Below are 13,937 nucleotides of genomic sequence, written 5' to 3'. Positions count from 1 at the left end.
AAAGTTGAGAGAATGACCTTATGTGAAAGTGAAGATAAGATTCTCTTGACCTATCTCCATCTTGGTGGATAAGAAATTTTTTATCTGACTAATTCCAAGTCTGACTGCTTATGACAAACTTGAAATCAAACAGAACTAATGCTGCTATGTCCCTGCCTTTCTCCTCACATAGCAAATCTCATTGGAAAGGGAAAAAAAAAAAAGAGAGTGATAAACCCTATTGATGATTAGTTATACTTGCTAGTATAGTTGAGGAATCATTTTTAATTGTCATTTGAATCACAAATAATAGAGATCATGAAGTCTTACAATTGATGGATTATTTAGTTTATAAGAAACCATCCTATATCATTCTTTCTCTATGATAATATAATTGAGGGGGCTATCACAGTAAAAAAAAAAAAAAAAAGGTCACAATTGCTAAAATTAGATTAAGAATTTTGCATATAAAATATTGTTTGAACCATCTATCTAATGATATTGAGATAAAGATTAATTTTCCAATTCAGGCATTTGCCACATAATAATTAAAATTCTCCAAGTTTAGATGAATTTTGTATTTTCAATATACTAATTGTTCTTAAGGCTCTATTTTGTATTGTATTCTGTATTACAAGTGTATTTTGTATTTGAGTTTGGCACCTGAGACAAATCCTAGAGAGAATATGCCTCTTTAGAGTTTATCTAAAAACATGGCTTATTTTAGAAATATAAAGTTAAATTCTTTGCAATTTTTATCTACATCAAGTATGCGATCCTTAGTCACTGAATCCACCTAAGGCTATGAAACTATGATTATTGGTATGTGTTGTAAGAACTCATGTGACTGTAACTTATGTTATTCTGAGTCTGATGCCAGAATTGATCATCAAAGAATACTATTAGGCCATTGATATGTTCATATTAATGCAATTAAAGTTTGAACTGTCTCTCAATACTTGACCTAGTTATTATAATAGAAAACTAGAACTGTATTTAGATAATATTTTGTCAGAAATTTTTAATAGAAAAGGAGACCTCTGCAAAGTGATCCGAACAGAAAAAGCAAATGCACTAGAAGATGCTCTTAAGCCTCACTCATTCCAGTATTCCAAAGAGAGATCTTCAGAGACTGGGTCAGAGTCCTCACCTCACAATCACCATTGACTATTTGTCAAAATTGCTTGAATCTTTTTCATAAACTCAGGTTTCCAGAACTCACATGCAGGGCAGGCAATGCTCACATGGCTGTGCTTGATCAAAAGTCCTATGGACTCCCAATTTTCATATATTGTAGGGCATGTTTTACCAGGAGGTACCTCTCCCTCAGGATTCTTATTAGTGAAAGAGTCACCTCAGATAATCATTGTATGTTTAAGATATTTTGAATTAATGTATAATCAAGTGGAACATAATTAGTATGTTATAAATCATGTCCATTAAAAAAGGACTGACTTTTCTGAATAAGCTATAGGCATCAGTAAAACTATATATAAGTATGCATTTTAAAAATTTATAAAACAAAATGGAAGAGGACAGAAACCGCCATGAAAACCGGGTCTTCAAAATCTTTATTCCACTTTTTTAGAAACTTCAACTTATAGAACTCTGTGTTCCCTAGAAAACACATATGCCTAAATTTACTCATTTGCAAGTACTGTCTGGTGTGCAGGATTTATTTTAAAATAAGTTTCACCCCTAACATATTTGAATTCATGGGGTACCCCACATCAAAGTCAACTGAGAGGCAAAAAGTGTGGATGACTAAAACCTACCAAATAAACTAAAAATTTCCACAGATGCACGATTATTTTAGTCACCTTCCCTGTTAAACCTCTTACCACAATTTCTAAATTTCAAGAAATAGCCATATTAATTTTAAAAAATCATTTGAATTTTCCTATTTAGATCCAGCTCCTGTAGAAGGTTTTAAAGAGAGTAGATTCCTGAAGAGGCAAAGCTAGTATCCTGAATAGATCAACTCTTGAACTATACAGAACTAGCAGTTTATGGATGACTCAATCAGCTCTCAAAGTAAACAAAAACCTACCACCAGTAGCTCAAAAATATCTACAAAATAGCCATCAGAGGGAACCTTGGAAAGGAAAACCTTATCTTAATCACCTCACAAAGCTTTTTTTTTTTTTTTTTTTTTTTTTTTTTAGCAAAGCAATAGTTTTATCCCAACATCATGAACTGTCTACAAGCCATCAGTGACCAGCAAAGTTAATAGAGAACTTGGAAAAGAATTTGGCATTATTCCTGCAGTTTAAGGCTAAGACTTTAGCAGGAATTGTGCGATTTATAGCACTTCATGACAATCATTCAAAACCTAACTGTCCCAAAGTGCAGCAGATTAACCCAGAAGTCTCTGAAAAAACCTATACCTAACAAATTAATTTTCTGAGGCTCCGGGATTTCCTAAAATTTAGGAGCAAGCGGGCAGAATACTACTAGCATATATCTGAAGAGTTAACTGGATTCTTGCCAGCCCCGCTCCAAGATGCCGAGGCAGAAGGTGGGGAGGGAGGTAGGTTTGAAACTTCCGACTGGGGCAGGTCACATTTTAACGAATTCCAGCTCCCAGCTCCTTTTTTACTGCTTAGCTGCTTCATCTGTTCTATGGAACTGCCTGAACCATGAGGGAGTAAGAGCAGGTGGGACTCGAATTTTAAAAGATGGGATTTAGGTAAAGATGACTTAGAATATATCCAAAGGTACACCATCCATGCTCAACTGAGCCTAATAGTTGAAAAGCACAATCAGAGAGTGCGTGAGCAAACCTCTTCCCTAGCTCACCTCAAGGCCTGCATCCTCTCCGCCAATCTATCTAGGAATACCCCGAGGGAACCACTGCAGTTCTAGCAAGACCGCACCCTGGGCGAGCTTCATCTTCTCTTCCTAGTCAGGGTGAACCCCAGTCCTTTCCCTAGCTCCCGTCCCCCAAAAGACAACCGAATACCAATGAACCTTCCCGAGCCAGTGCTTCTAAAATACTCTCTTTTCTCCAAGCTTGACACAAGCTTCACTTTTCAATTTCCCAAATTTTGCCTTGTGGCTGACAGATTCGTGTATATGCTAGTTTTGGAGCCCCCAAATGCCTCCTTTCTCTCCCGACTCCTCCGATCCATTCCCTTCTGAGTTCCCCCAGAGGCGGGGCCCTCCAAAAGCTGTCTCCTCTGCACTTCCATGATTGTCTTGTCTTTGCCTACAAAAAAGGGAGCTGGTTAGGGGGGAAAGCTGCAGCTAGCGTTACCTTTATTTCTGTCCTTTCCCGAGTAGGATAGGGAAAGACACCAAATTAACCCAACTCCGGCCGCCAGGACACAGCTCTCTGGTCTTCCTCTTACAACCAATGACTATAATATCCGGCTCGGAGCCTGGGTGTGGAGCGGGAGGAAGTTACTCCTACCTTCCCCTTTGCTGCTGCTGCAGCCTGCCTCCCTTTTAGCTCAAAGGCGGCTGCAACCTTAGTGTATGGAGCTAGAGGACGCAGAGAGAAAGGGCTAGCAGACCACGCTGCTCTCCTCCGGGCTTGAAGCCCCCTCGTTCTGCCTTGTGAGGACATTTTGGGTAGGCAAGCGCGACTGTAGCACTCAGTTTCTATTGTCAAGGACTGGATTCTGGGCAACAGTTTCCCATTCATTCCGTATTATGCTTTCAGATCTGCTATCTTTCTCACCCCCCCCTTTTTTTGGGGGGGGGGGAGAAGGAAGAGAAGAAGAGGAGGAAGCAGTAACTGTGGTGAAAGTCTACCAAGAAAAGGTCTTTAGCCCGGCTGAGGGGAGGACAATTGTGCTTTTTTAGTGGAACTGGGGGTGAGGAGGAGGGAACTCGGTTTCTGGTGGATGGGTGGGGTGAAGAAAAGGCAGCTGTCAAAAGCTTTTAAATCTGAACGACCTTGTGAGACTGCCCGAAATCAGAGTTTACGGTTTCTCCAACACTCTAGCATCTTTGGCGTGGATGGTGGAGCTCGCGGTAGTGGTGGGTAGGGGGGTGGAAAGAGATTTCTTTTCAGAGGGCCAAGTTCGTTGTACTGCAATTTTTTCTTTAAGAATTCAGAGCGACCAGCAAGGCGGTGTATGGTTCTTATCCTAGTGCATGTGGCTCCTAAATCCGGGGCTGGACTGGGTGGGGCAAAGAAATGACGCCTAGAGATGACTTGATGTGGAGCTAGAGGCTGGTGGGATGCCCACCTAGCATTTTCTCTCCTAGATTAAAAAAAATTTTTTTTCATAATATTTAATTTCTTTCTTGAGATCTGCCAATTCTTTCATTTGAAAAGAGGATAACTATAGCTAAAAAAAAAGCTAAAGAAAGCGTTTTGTGGGGTGGGCAGGCTTTCATCATCTGGGAGATAACAAGCTGAAAAAAGGAACACCTGTTTTTTACTAGGCAGAAAATAAACTGAAATAAACCTACTATGACAAACAAGGAGGAGAGGAGTTCCTTTTAACTAATTTAAACTTTTTTCATAGTAGTTGACTAAGTTTGGCATTCAGGGAAATAGGAACAATATAAAAATAACTAATTTCCTTACAACAATATGTTTGTTGTATTCCCTATTGTACAGAAAGTCTCAGAGAGATCTTGTGTCTTGTCTAGATCAATCATTAAGTGGGATTCAGACTTAAAACTCAGTTCTCTCCTGTAGCCAAATCTCATTTGACTATAAGCTCCAGCCATTCTACCCAGTTGTAGTTTTTAAACCCATCTTTATTTATAATCCAGGATTGAATAGGCTAAACTTGATCAATTGAGTTCCCTCAACTTGCCTGACTAAATTACAAAATATAAGGACAGATAACAAGTGTTTAGAATTTTCCCTTCTAAGTGTTTATCCCTTTCAGATACCAGTAGCTAAATTTGCAAATTATAAACTGGCAATGGCCTATTCTTAACTTGCTAAGAAAATATAGAGATGTTTAAATTTCATTAGTCCTTTATTGCAGTGGAGGGGTTCTTTTAAAAAGAATTTAATAGCTTTTTATTTACAAGTTATATGCATGGGTAATTTTACAGCATTGACAGTTGCCAACCTTTTGTTCCAATTTTTCCCCTCCTTCCCACCTCCTCCCCTAGATGGCAGGATGACCAATACATGTTAAATATATTAAAGTATAAATTAAATACAAAATAAGTATACATGTCCAAACCATTATTTTACTGTACAAAAAGAATTAGACTCTGAAATATTGTACAATTAGCCTGTGAAGGAAATAAAAAAATGCAGGCGCGTAAAAATATAGGGATTGGGAATTTAATGTAATGGTTCTTATTCTTCTCCCAGAGTTCTTTCGCTGGATGTAGCTGGTTCAGTTCATTACTGCTCCATTAGAACTGATTTGGTTCATCTCATTGCTGAGGATGGCTGAGGATGATCAGAATTGATTATCGTATAGTATTGTTGTTGAAGTATATAATGATCTCTTGTCATCTGGGGGAGAGGGTGGGGGGAAAGAGGGGAAAAATTGGAACAAGAAGTTTGGCAATTGTCAATGCTGTAAAGTTACCCATACATATAACCTGTAAATAAAAGGCTATTAAATAAAAAAAAATAATAAAAAATCTTCCACTTCCAAAAAAAAAAAAAAAAAAGTATATAATGATCTCCTGGTCCTGCTCATTTCACTCAGCATCAGTTTGTGTAAGTCTCTCCAGGCCTTTTTGAAATCATCCTGTTGGTCATTTCTTACTGAAAAATAATATTCCATAATATTCATATACCACAATTTATTCAGCCATTCTACTGGAGAGATTCTTTAATCAATTGTTCTATGAAATTAGGGTAGTTCAGTGTGGCTAGCTCTGTAGGGAATCAGTCAATCAATAGATTCATCGTGGTTAAGAAAACTATGTATAACCAAATCCTCCCAAACAAATCCCAGTTTCAAACCTCTCTAAAGAACTAGTCTTGAGTGGGAGTTGCTCTTTGATTTTTCATTTGAACTTTAGTCAGATTGTAGTATGGAGAGAGAATTTTTCTCCCTCCCTTCTATCAACAATAGCAGTGGAACAACTCATTCTGTAGGAAATGTCAGACCTGCCAGTGAGGAGGCTGAAAGAGTTAAGGTATTCAGTGAAGCTTTAGAAAGAATCAGGCCTTAGGGAATCCACAGAAAAATGACATGACCAGCACTGGTGCTGCTTCAAGTGGAATAGCATGAAGACCATATAAAAAGATAGTAGTTACTTGCAGTGCCAAAAGTGACTTTGGCCATGTATGTTTCCTAAATTTGTCCCTTGATTTGTGAATACTTTGGGGGTCTTCTCACTAATATCATATATATTTGTGGGAGCATGTGCCATAGGTTTATGGGAAGAATATTTTGTTACTACTGTTCATGAAGCAGTTTGACAAATGCTTTTATTTTCAGTTAATTATGTCAACTTGCTGACAAAAGAAAGTGCATTGGTGGGGGCTTGTGAGCTACAGCTTTATAAGAATGTGGACTCTTAAGATACCTTTAATCCAAAATAGTTATCTTTTGGGAATTTGAACTATGGATGCAAGTTGGCAATTGGGTACCCCAGAAAGGGATGTTACACTTACATTCTTTTATATGAAAATATTTCGATCATTTTAATTCAATAAAAACTTCTTAGAGACGTAATTTTGTGAAATTGATTCTTACTGTCCAAGATGCTGCTTTTTGAGAACTAAAAATATCATCAAAGCAGAAAATGGATAAACCAGTATTTTCAAAATTATTTGGCAAACAAAACTCTTTGGAATGTGAAATTTACTTGAAGATTTACCTTCAGAGCATCCCAGGTAAGACTGGATACATCAGAATTTTAAAGCAAAACAGAGAAAAAATTCATACTAAAAATAATCACATATTATAAGTATTTTATAGCAATTTCCATATTTGATATAATAAAAACATGGACATTTTATCAATGATCTCTTTGTCATATAGTTGAAATACCATAGATAAAATCTGGAAAGTGAATGTCTATATGCAGGATAAAATAACCCAAATCCCTCTAGCATTTGGGAATGCCACCTCAAAATGAAGTGAGAAGTAAAAAATTAATTAAGTTAATTCTTGACTTCTGTAAGGTTGCAGGATATTACCAACAAAACCCAAAAGGAAGAGATAGAAGAGAGATTTCATTTAAAAAGTATAAATATGCAGTATAAAAGTATAAAAGATATGAGAATCTACCTGCCAACATCCACATGAATTATGTGAATACAGGTGCAAAACATTCATTATACAAATGAAGTTATCTTAATAATTGAAGAAATATTAATTGCTGATTGGTAGACTAAGCCAGTATAATAAAAATAATCATATTACCTAAATTAATTTACTTATTCAGTGTCATATATATTAAATTACCAAAGAATTTCTTTATGGTTAGGAAAGTTACTAAAATTCATCCAAAAATCAAGAATCTTAAAGAATATAGGGAGGAAAAAGGAAAGAAAAGAAAGGGATGTTAGCAGGCCAGATCCTAGAGTATAGCATAAAGTAGAATTTATAAAAACAATTTTACTGGTTAAGAAATAGATAGATTAGATATAGATATATTATATTAGATGTAGAAGCTAACAAGCATATTAGCCTAGTTTTTAATAAATTCAAAGATCCCAGCTACTTGGGTAAGAATTCACTATTTAACAAAAACAGGAAATCTGACAAAAATTGTGTATAAATCCAATAGATACAAGACTTACTTTTGAAGGGTATAAATAGAGGAAATTGGGGGGGAAAACTGATTTTTTTCTTAAAACTTCCCTAAGTCCTTGAGTAAGTAAATATTGTCAATGACTGCAGTCCATGTTTTCTGCTCTGAGATTCATGTAGTGGGTGATGGAACTATTTAAATGCTCTTTTCTCTGCCACAGCTCAGTCTTTTCAGTTTCTTCTTTCACCCATTGATTGCCCCTTCAGGCTCCGGTAATTTTTTGGATAGGATTAGGGAGACTGATCACGTTGCTGATATTGCTCAATATTATAGGTCCCTACCACTTCTTTTAATGCTGTCTCTTACAGAGTGTGTCTCTAATGATTCTGAGGAGTTACTCAATTCTTCCTACTAGTTCAAATATTAGTGTTCTTAAATTGCTTCTCAAGGCTTGTTTACACATTCATAAATGTGTGAAACGTGAACCACACATTTCAAGAATATAATCAAATCTCTAATATACCTCTAACTTAAATCTTAGTTACCTAGAATACTGAGAAGTAAACTGATTTTTCCAGAATCATAAAGTCAGTAGAAATAAGAGTCTAAATTGGACCCCTGGTCTTCCAGTTTTCAAGATTCACTTACTGCCCAGTATAACAGATTGTTTCAACAAAACGTATTAGAAAAACAAAAGGTTGACAAACTGGTGGGGGGAAGAGGGGAGAGATTAAGTATCTAATATAAAAAACCACTGGCTGGCCCATAAAACTATTCAAGGGGAACAATTTAAAAATCATTAAATTTCCTGAGGTGCAACTAGAGTACTGGACCTGAGAGTCAAAAATACTCATCTTGAGTTCAAATCTAGCTGTATGACCCTTAGCAAGTCACTTCTTCTGTTTGCCTCAGTTTCCTCATCCATAAAATGAGCTGCAAAAAGAAATGGCAAATCCCTCTAATATCTTTGCCAAAAAAAAAACCCTAAATGGGGCCACAAAGACTCTTATGTGCTGGGAAAATAAAACAACAACAACAAAGACTTCCTGAAAACAATCACCAAAAATAAAATTTGGTCATGTCATATTTCAAGAAATAATAAATGAAAACTTCCCAGAGCTATAGAAACAAGATGGTCAAGTAAAAAGAGAAAGACTCCATTATCACTTGCTTAAAGAGACTTTAAAAAAAAATCCCATGAAAAACCAATAGTCAATATCCAGACCTTTCAGATCAAAGAAAAAAACAACAAAATTGTAAGTACGATCACACAAGACAGCTACTAGGGAAAATGGAATATCATATTCCAAAAGCAAAACATATAGACTTGAAGACATTAATAACATACTGAAAGAGTGAATATAAAAATGGATCTTTTTTATTAAAGCATTTTATTTTCAAAACAATACTGACTCTTGCAAAACCTTTTGTTCCAATTTCCCCCCTTTTCCCCTCACTTCCACCTCTAGATGGTAAGTAATACAACATATGTTAAATATAATAATAATATTTATATTATTAAAACATTATTTTATTATATATTATAAATTATAAAAACATATTATAATATAAATTATGATATATGTTATATATTATAAAATTGCATTATACATATATAAATATATACGATATATTAAACATACATTATATTTCTATATTTCATATATAATAGGTAACTATTATAACATGTATAAATATATCTTAAAATATAATAATAATTTAAAAATAATGAAAATATTTGCATACATATTTATACAATTATTTTGCTGCACAAGAAAAAATCAAATCAAAAAAGAAAAAAATGAGAAGTAAAATAAAATACAAGCAAACAACAAGAAAAGAAGTGAAAATGCTATGTTGTGATCCACATTCAGTTTCCACAGACCTCTCTCTGGGTGCAGATGGCTCTCTTCATCATGAGATCATTGGAACTGTCCTGAATCATCTCATTGTTTTGTACAATGATCTCCTGGTTCTGCTCATTTCACTTAGCATCAGTTCATGTAAGTTTCTCCAGACCTCTTTGAAATCATCATATTGATCGTTTCTTATAGAACAATAATATTCCATAGCATTCATATACCATAACTTATTCAGCCATTCTCCAATTAATGGGCATCCAGTCAGTTTCCAGTTTCCTGCCACTACAAAATGTGCTGCCCCAGACATATTTGCACATGTGGGTCTTTTTTCCTCCTTTAATATTTCTTTGGAATATAAGCCCAGAAGAAACACTTCTGGATTAAAGGGATTTTGATATTTTGATATCACTTTGGGCATGGTTCCAAATTGATCTCCAAAATGGTTGGATCAGTTCACAACTCCACCAACAATGTATTAGTGTCCCAGTTTTTTCACATTTCCTCCAACATTCATCATTATCTTTTCCTGTTATCTTAGTCAATTTGAGAGGGATGTAGTGGTATCTCAGAGTTGTCTTAATTTGCATTTCTCTGATCAATAGTGATTTAGCGCGCCTTTTCATATGACTAGAAATGGTTTCAATATCTTCATCTGAAAATTGTCTGTTCATATCCTTTGATCATTTATCAATTGGAGAATGGCTTGAATTCTTATAAATTTGATTCAATTCTCTGTATATTTTAGAAGTGAGGCCTTTATCAGAACCTTTGAATGTAAAAATGTTTTCCCAGTTTATTGTTTCCCTTCTAATCTTGTCTGCATTAGTTTTATTTATTTATTTATTTACTTATTTTTTGCTGAGGTAATTGGGATTACGTGATTTGCCCAGGGTCACACAGCTAGGAAATGTTAAGTGTCAGTGTTAAGTTGTGTGAGGTCAAATTTGAACTCAGGTCTTCCTGACTTCAAGGCTGGTGCCACCTAGCTGCCTCATTGTCTGCATTAGTTTTGTTTGTACAAAAACTTTTTAACTTAATAGAATAAAAAATATCTATTTTGTGTTCAATAATGAACCCCAATTCTTCTTTGGCCACAAATTCCTTTCTTCTTAACAGATCTGAGAGGAAACTATCATTTGTTCTTCTAATTTGCTTATAACATCCCTCTTTATATCCAGATCATGAATCCATTTTGACCTTATCTTGGCAAACTGTGTTAGGTGTATGTCAATGTCTAATTTTTGCCATACTATTTTCCCATTTTCCCAGTTTTTGTCAAATAGTGAGTTCTTATCCCCAAAACTGGGGTCTTTGGGTTTATCAAACACTAGATTACTATAGTCATTGAGTATTTTGTCCTGTGAACCTAACTTATTCCACAGATTGACTATTCTAGTTCTTAGCCAGTACCAAATGGTTTTGATGACTGATGTTTAAAATATAATTTCAGGTCTGGCACAATTAGGCTACTTTCATTTCCATTTTTTCATTACTTCGCTTGAAATTCTTGAATTTGAAATTTTTATTCTTCCAGATGAACTTCGTTATTATTTTTTCTAAATCTGTAAAATAATTTCTTGAGAGTTTGGTTGGTATGGCACCGAATAAATAGATTAATTTAGGTAGTATTATCATTTTTATTATATTTGCTCTGCCTACCCATGAGCACTAGATATTTTTCCAATTGATTAGATCTGACTTTACAAAAATGGATCTTTTAATAGAAGAAAGGACTTTTGATGAAAAGACCAGAGCAAAGTAGAAATTTCAAAATGATAGGATTGCCTTGCCAAAAGGGGGTGGAGGAAAAAGATAGTCACTGAAGTATTTTTGGAAATTCATGAAAGAGAAAATAAAGGAGGTGAGAAAGAAATAGGTCAGCAAATCAGCTTTGAAAGTTTCATGCTGATATACTAAAAATAAAGGCCACTACAGGAGTAAAGAAAACCATAGAGAGATAAATACATAGAAAGAAAAAATAAAAACAATTGCAAAGGACTAAAAGATCATGAAGTACTTCTATTTTAATAGGCATAAAAGAGACACATGTTCCTTTAGGATTCTAACAACTTGAAGTCTTCATAGTGAGTTAAATAAAAATAATATAAGGATTGGGAAAGAATTTGTTATGATCAGAAAAGAAAGAAAATAAAAAAAAGGAAAACAGGGAAGAAATGAGGAAGAAATGGTAGAATTTACTATTTATCATAATTGGGGTATGAGAGGAAGAATTAAGTAAAATTAACAAAGGGTGGGAGGAACAAATGCATAATCCTAATTCATCTGAATTGGACAAAGGAAGGCTGAACATATATACACAGAGTTTGGTGGAATAATATTAAATATTAATTAATCTTAAAATTAAATATTTATCAAGGAAGCACACAATGATATGGTAAGAGGGAATGAGTTTAGGAGGAAATGAAGAATTGGGGAGGGAACAATCACAAATGAAATAAAATTCAACTTTTTTAAGATGAAGGATAAAGGAAAGAATTACAATCAACAACTGGGGTCTGAATAAGAAGAAATTAAAAACAGTGGAGATAGCTTTAATTATAGATTATATGTTGTTCATATTCTTTCTTTTTTACCATCTCTTTCTTACCTCTAAGAGTGAGGAGCAGGGAAAAATGAAAATAGGATGTAAGAAAATACACAGTTAATGGTCATAACCATGAATATGAATGGGATGAATTTATCCATAATGGAAAATTATAGTATGGAGTAATATGTTGTTTATAGGAACTGTGCTTGAAATGTATAGGCCAACATAAATTAAAAAGCAGAGGTGGAGTAGAATTTTTTAATGATTTAGACAAACTCAAGATAGTCCTTCTCTCACCTATACATCTCTAATTTTTTCATCTTTCCTTAACATTGTCAAATGAGTGTTTGCCAGAGTTATCAGTGGCATTTACATAAAAAAAGACAAATGTGTGTTTATTCCTATGATCCTTCCATAGAGATGTCTAGAACAAGCCAATAACAATTAAAAAAGACAAAAGATTATTTATCCAAAGCTTTCATAAATGATTTATTGATATATGTGAAACGTATTGGAGTTGGACAAGACCTAGAATTCTTTTTGGGGGATTGGATTAAAAAAATGTATTTCACCTTTAATTATCTGCCTTTGAAGATTTCAAGTCAAGAGAGGTTTAATCCTCCACATTAACTTTTACATTTTCTTTACCTTCTTTAGCACTTCAACAAGCCCCCAAAAGGATATTATACTTCAGTTGTTTTCTTGACTTTAATCCTTTATAAATAGAACATCTAATACTCCCAAACAGAAATACCTTTAAAAGCAATATACTTTGATTATTTTAAATGTTTGAAAAGTTGAAACAATTATATCATCCACAAATGATTGTCAACCTCCTTCCATAATAAGACCTTCAGTCAGTCAAATAGCAAATATTTGTTATGTATAGAATAGACATGCTTAATACTTAATACGTGTAATACAAGTGCTACATGAACATTTTAACAGTTTTCCCCAATGGCCATTTATAAATCAAATAACTTAAAAAAAAGTTTGAAAAGTTTATCTTACAAAGAATGTGATTATTGTCACTGTAATTTCAAGATCTGGCTTCTCATCTTCCTACTCCCCCTCCCCAGTTGAAAATACAAGACAAACAAAATTTACATTACATTACATTTATATTACAAATTATATTTCCACATTGGCCATATTTTAAACAAATTTTCTTTATTCTGTATCCTCCACTTTTCTATCAGGAGGCGAAGAGCATGTTTCATCATTGGTCCTTTGGAATTTTGGTTACACTAATAAGAGTTCAGTACAATAGTATTCGATTGCATTCACATACTAAATTTGTTCATCTATTCCTGAATTATGGACATTCTCTCAGATTTTCTTCCTTTGTTTCTTCAAAAAGGGTTATAAATATTTTTTGCATATCCTTAGAGTTTGTCTAATTCCATTTCCCCTTTCCCTCTTTTCCCTCCTATTTCAGATCAGTTCAGATCAGAGTGAGGTAAAAGTGTCAGGTGCTTCCTTCCATCATCTCCTCCTTGTTTGTGTAGATATCTATGGGGACACATTGGTTATATTGAGATAGTATTCTCTATTTTTTCTTTCTCTTCCTCCTCCCCACAATCCCATCTCCTGCCAAAAGCCTGTGTGTTCCTCTTATCTTCTTTTTCCATTTTTTATTGAAGGCATCAAGAACTACAAGAATCAATCTTAGAATTTATCTAATTGGACTCTCTCTCAGTGGGGTTCTTTGTTTGGTTGCATGTTTTTCTTGCCTACTTTCTGATTTCAAACTTGATTTTAGGGTTGGACACGACCACATTTCTGGAGAGGTCTTGGCTGGTCCTATGCTCTTTTCTTGGGAGTGTTATGTTATTCTAAAATGTAAGGAACAGGCTAGGGACCAGAAAGCTTTCACTGTTCCCAAATGGTGTGAGGCAGGGCAAAATCTA

General features: G+C 34.6%; 1 protein-coding gene across 2 annotated transcripts in view; it reads right to left on the bottom strand.

Annotated features, from left to right (window-relative positions):
- Positions 1–3,522, bottom strand: part of FAR2 (fatty acyl-CoA reductase 2) — a 174,809-nt gene extending 171,287 nt beyond the window's left edge. Inside the window, exon 1 of one of the 2 annotated variants that reach the window (XM_031938106.1) lies at positions 3,236–3,522. The gene's annotated coding sequence lies outside the window, so the exon portion shown is untranslated. The remainder of the gene's footprint in view (positions 1–3,235) is intronic. The other variant, XM_031938104.1, reaches the window with a different exon arrangement.
- Positions 3,523–13,937: the final 10,415 nt, after the last annotated feature.

The sequence above is a fragment of the Sarcophilus harrisii genome, chromosome 5, assembly GCF_902635505.1.
Source record: "Sarcophilus harrisii chromosome 5, mSarHar1.11, whole genome shotgun sequence".
Lineage (NCBI taxonomy): Eukaryota > Metazoa > Chordata > Mammalia > Dasyuromorphia > Dasyuridae > Sarcophilus > Sarcophilus harrisii.
This window is presented reverse-complemented; position numbering and strand designations above follow the sequence as displayed.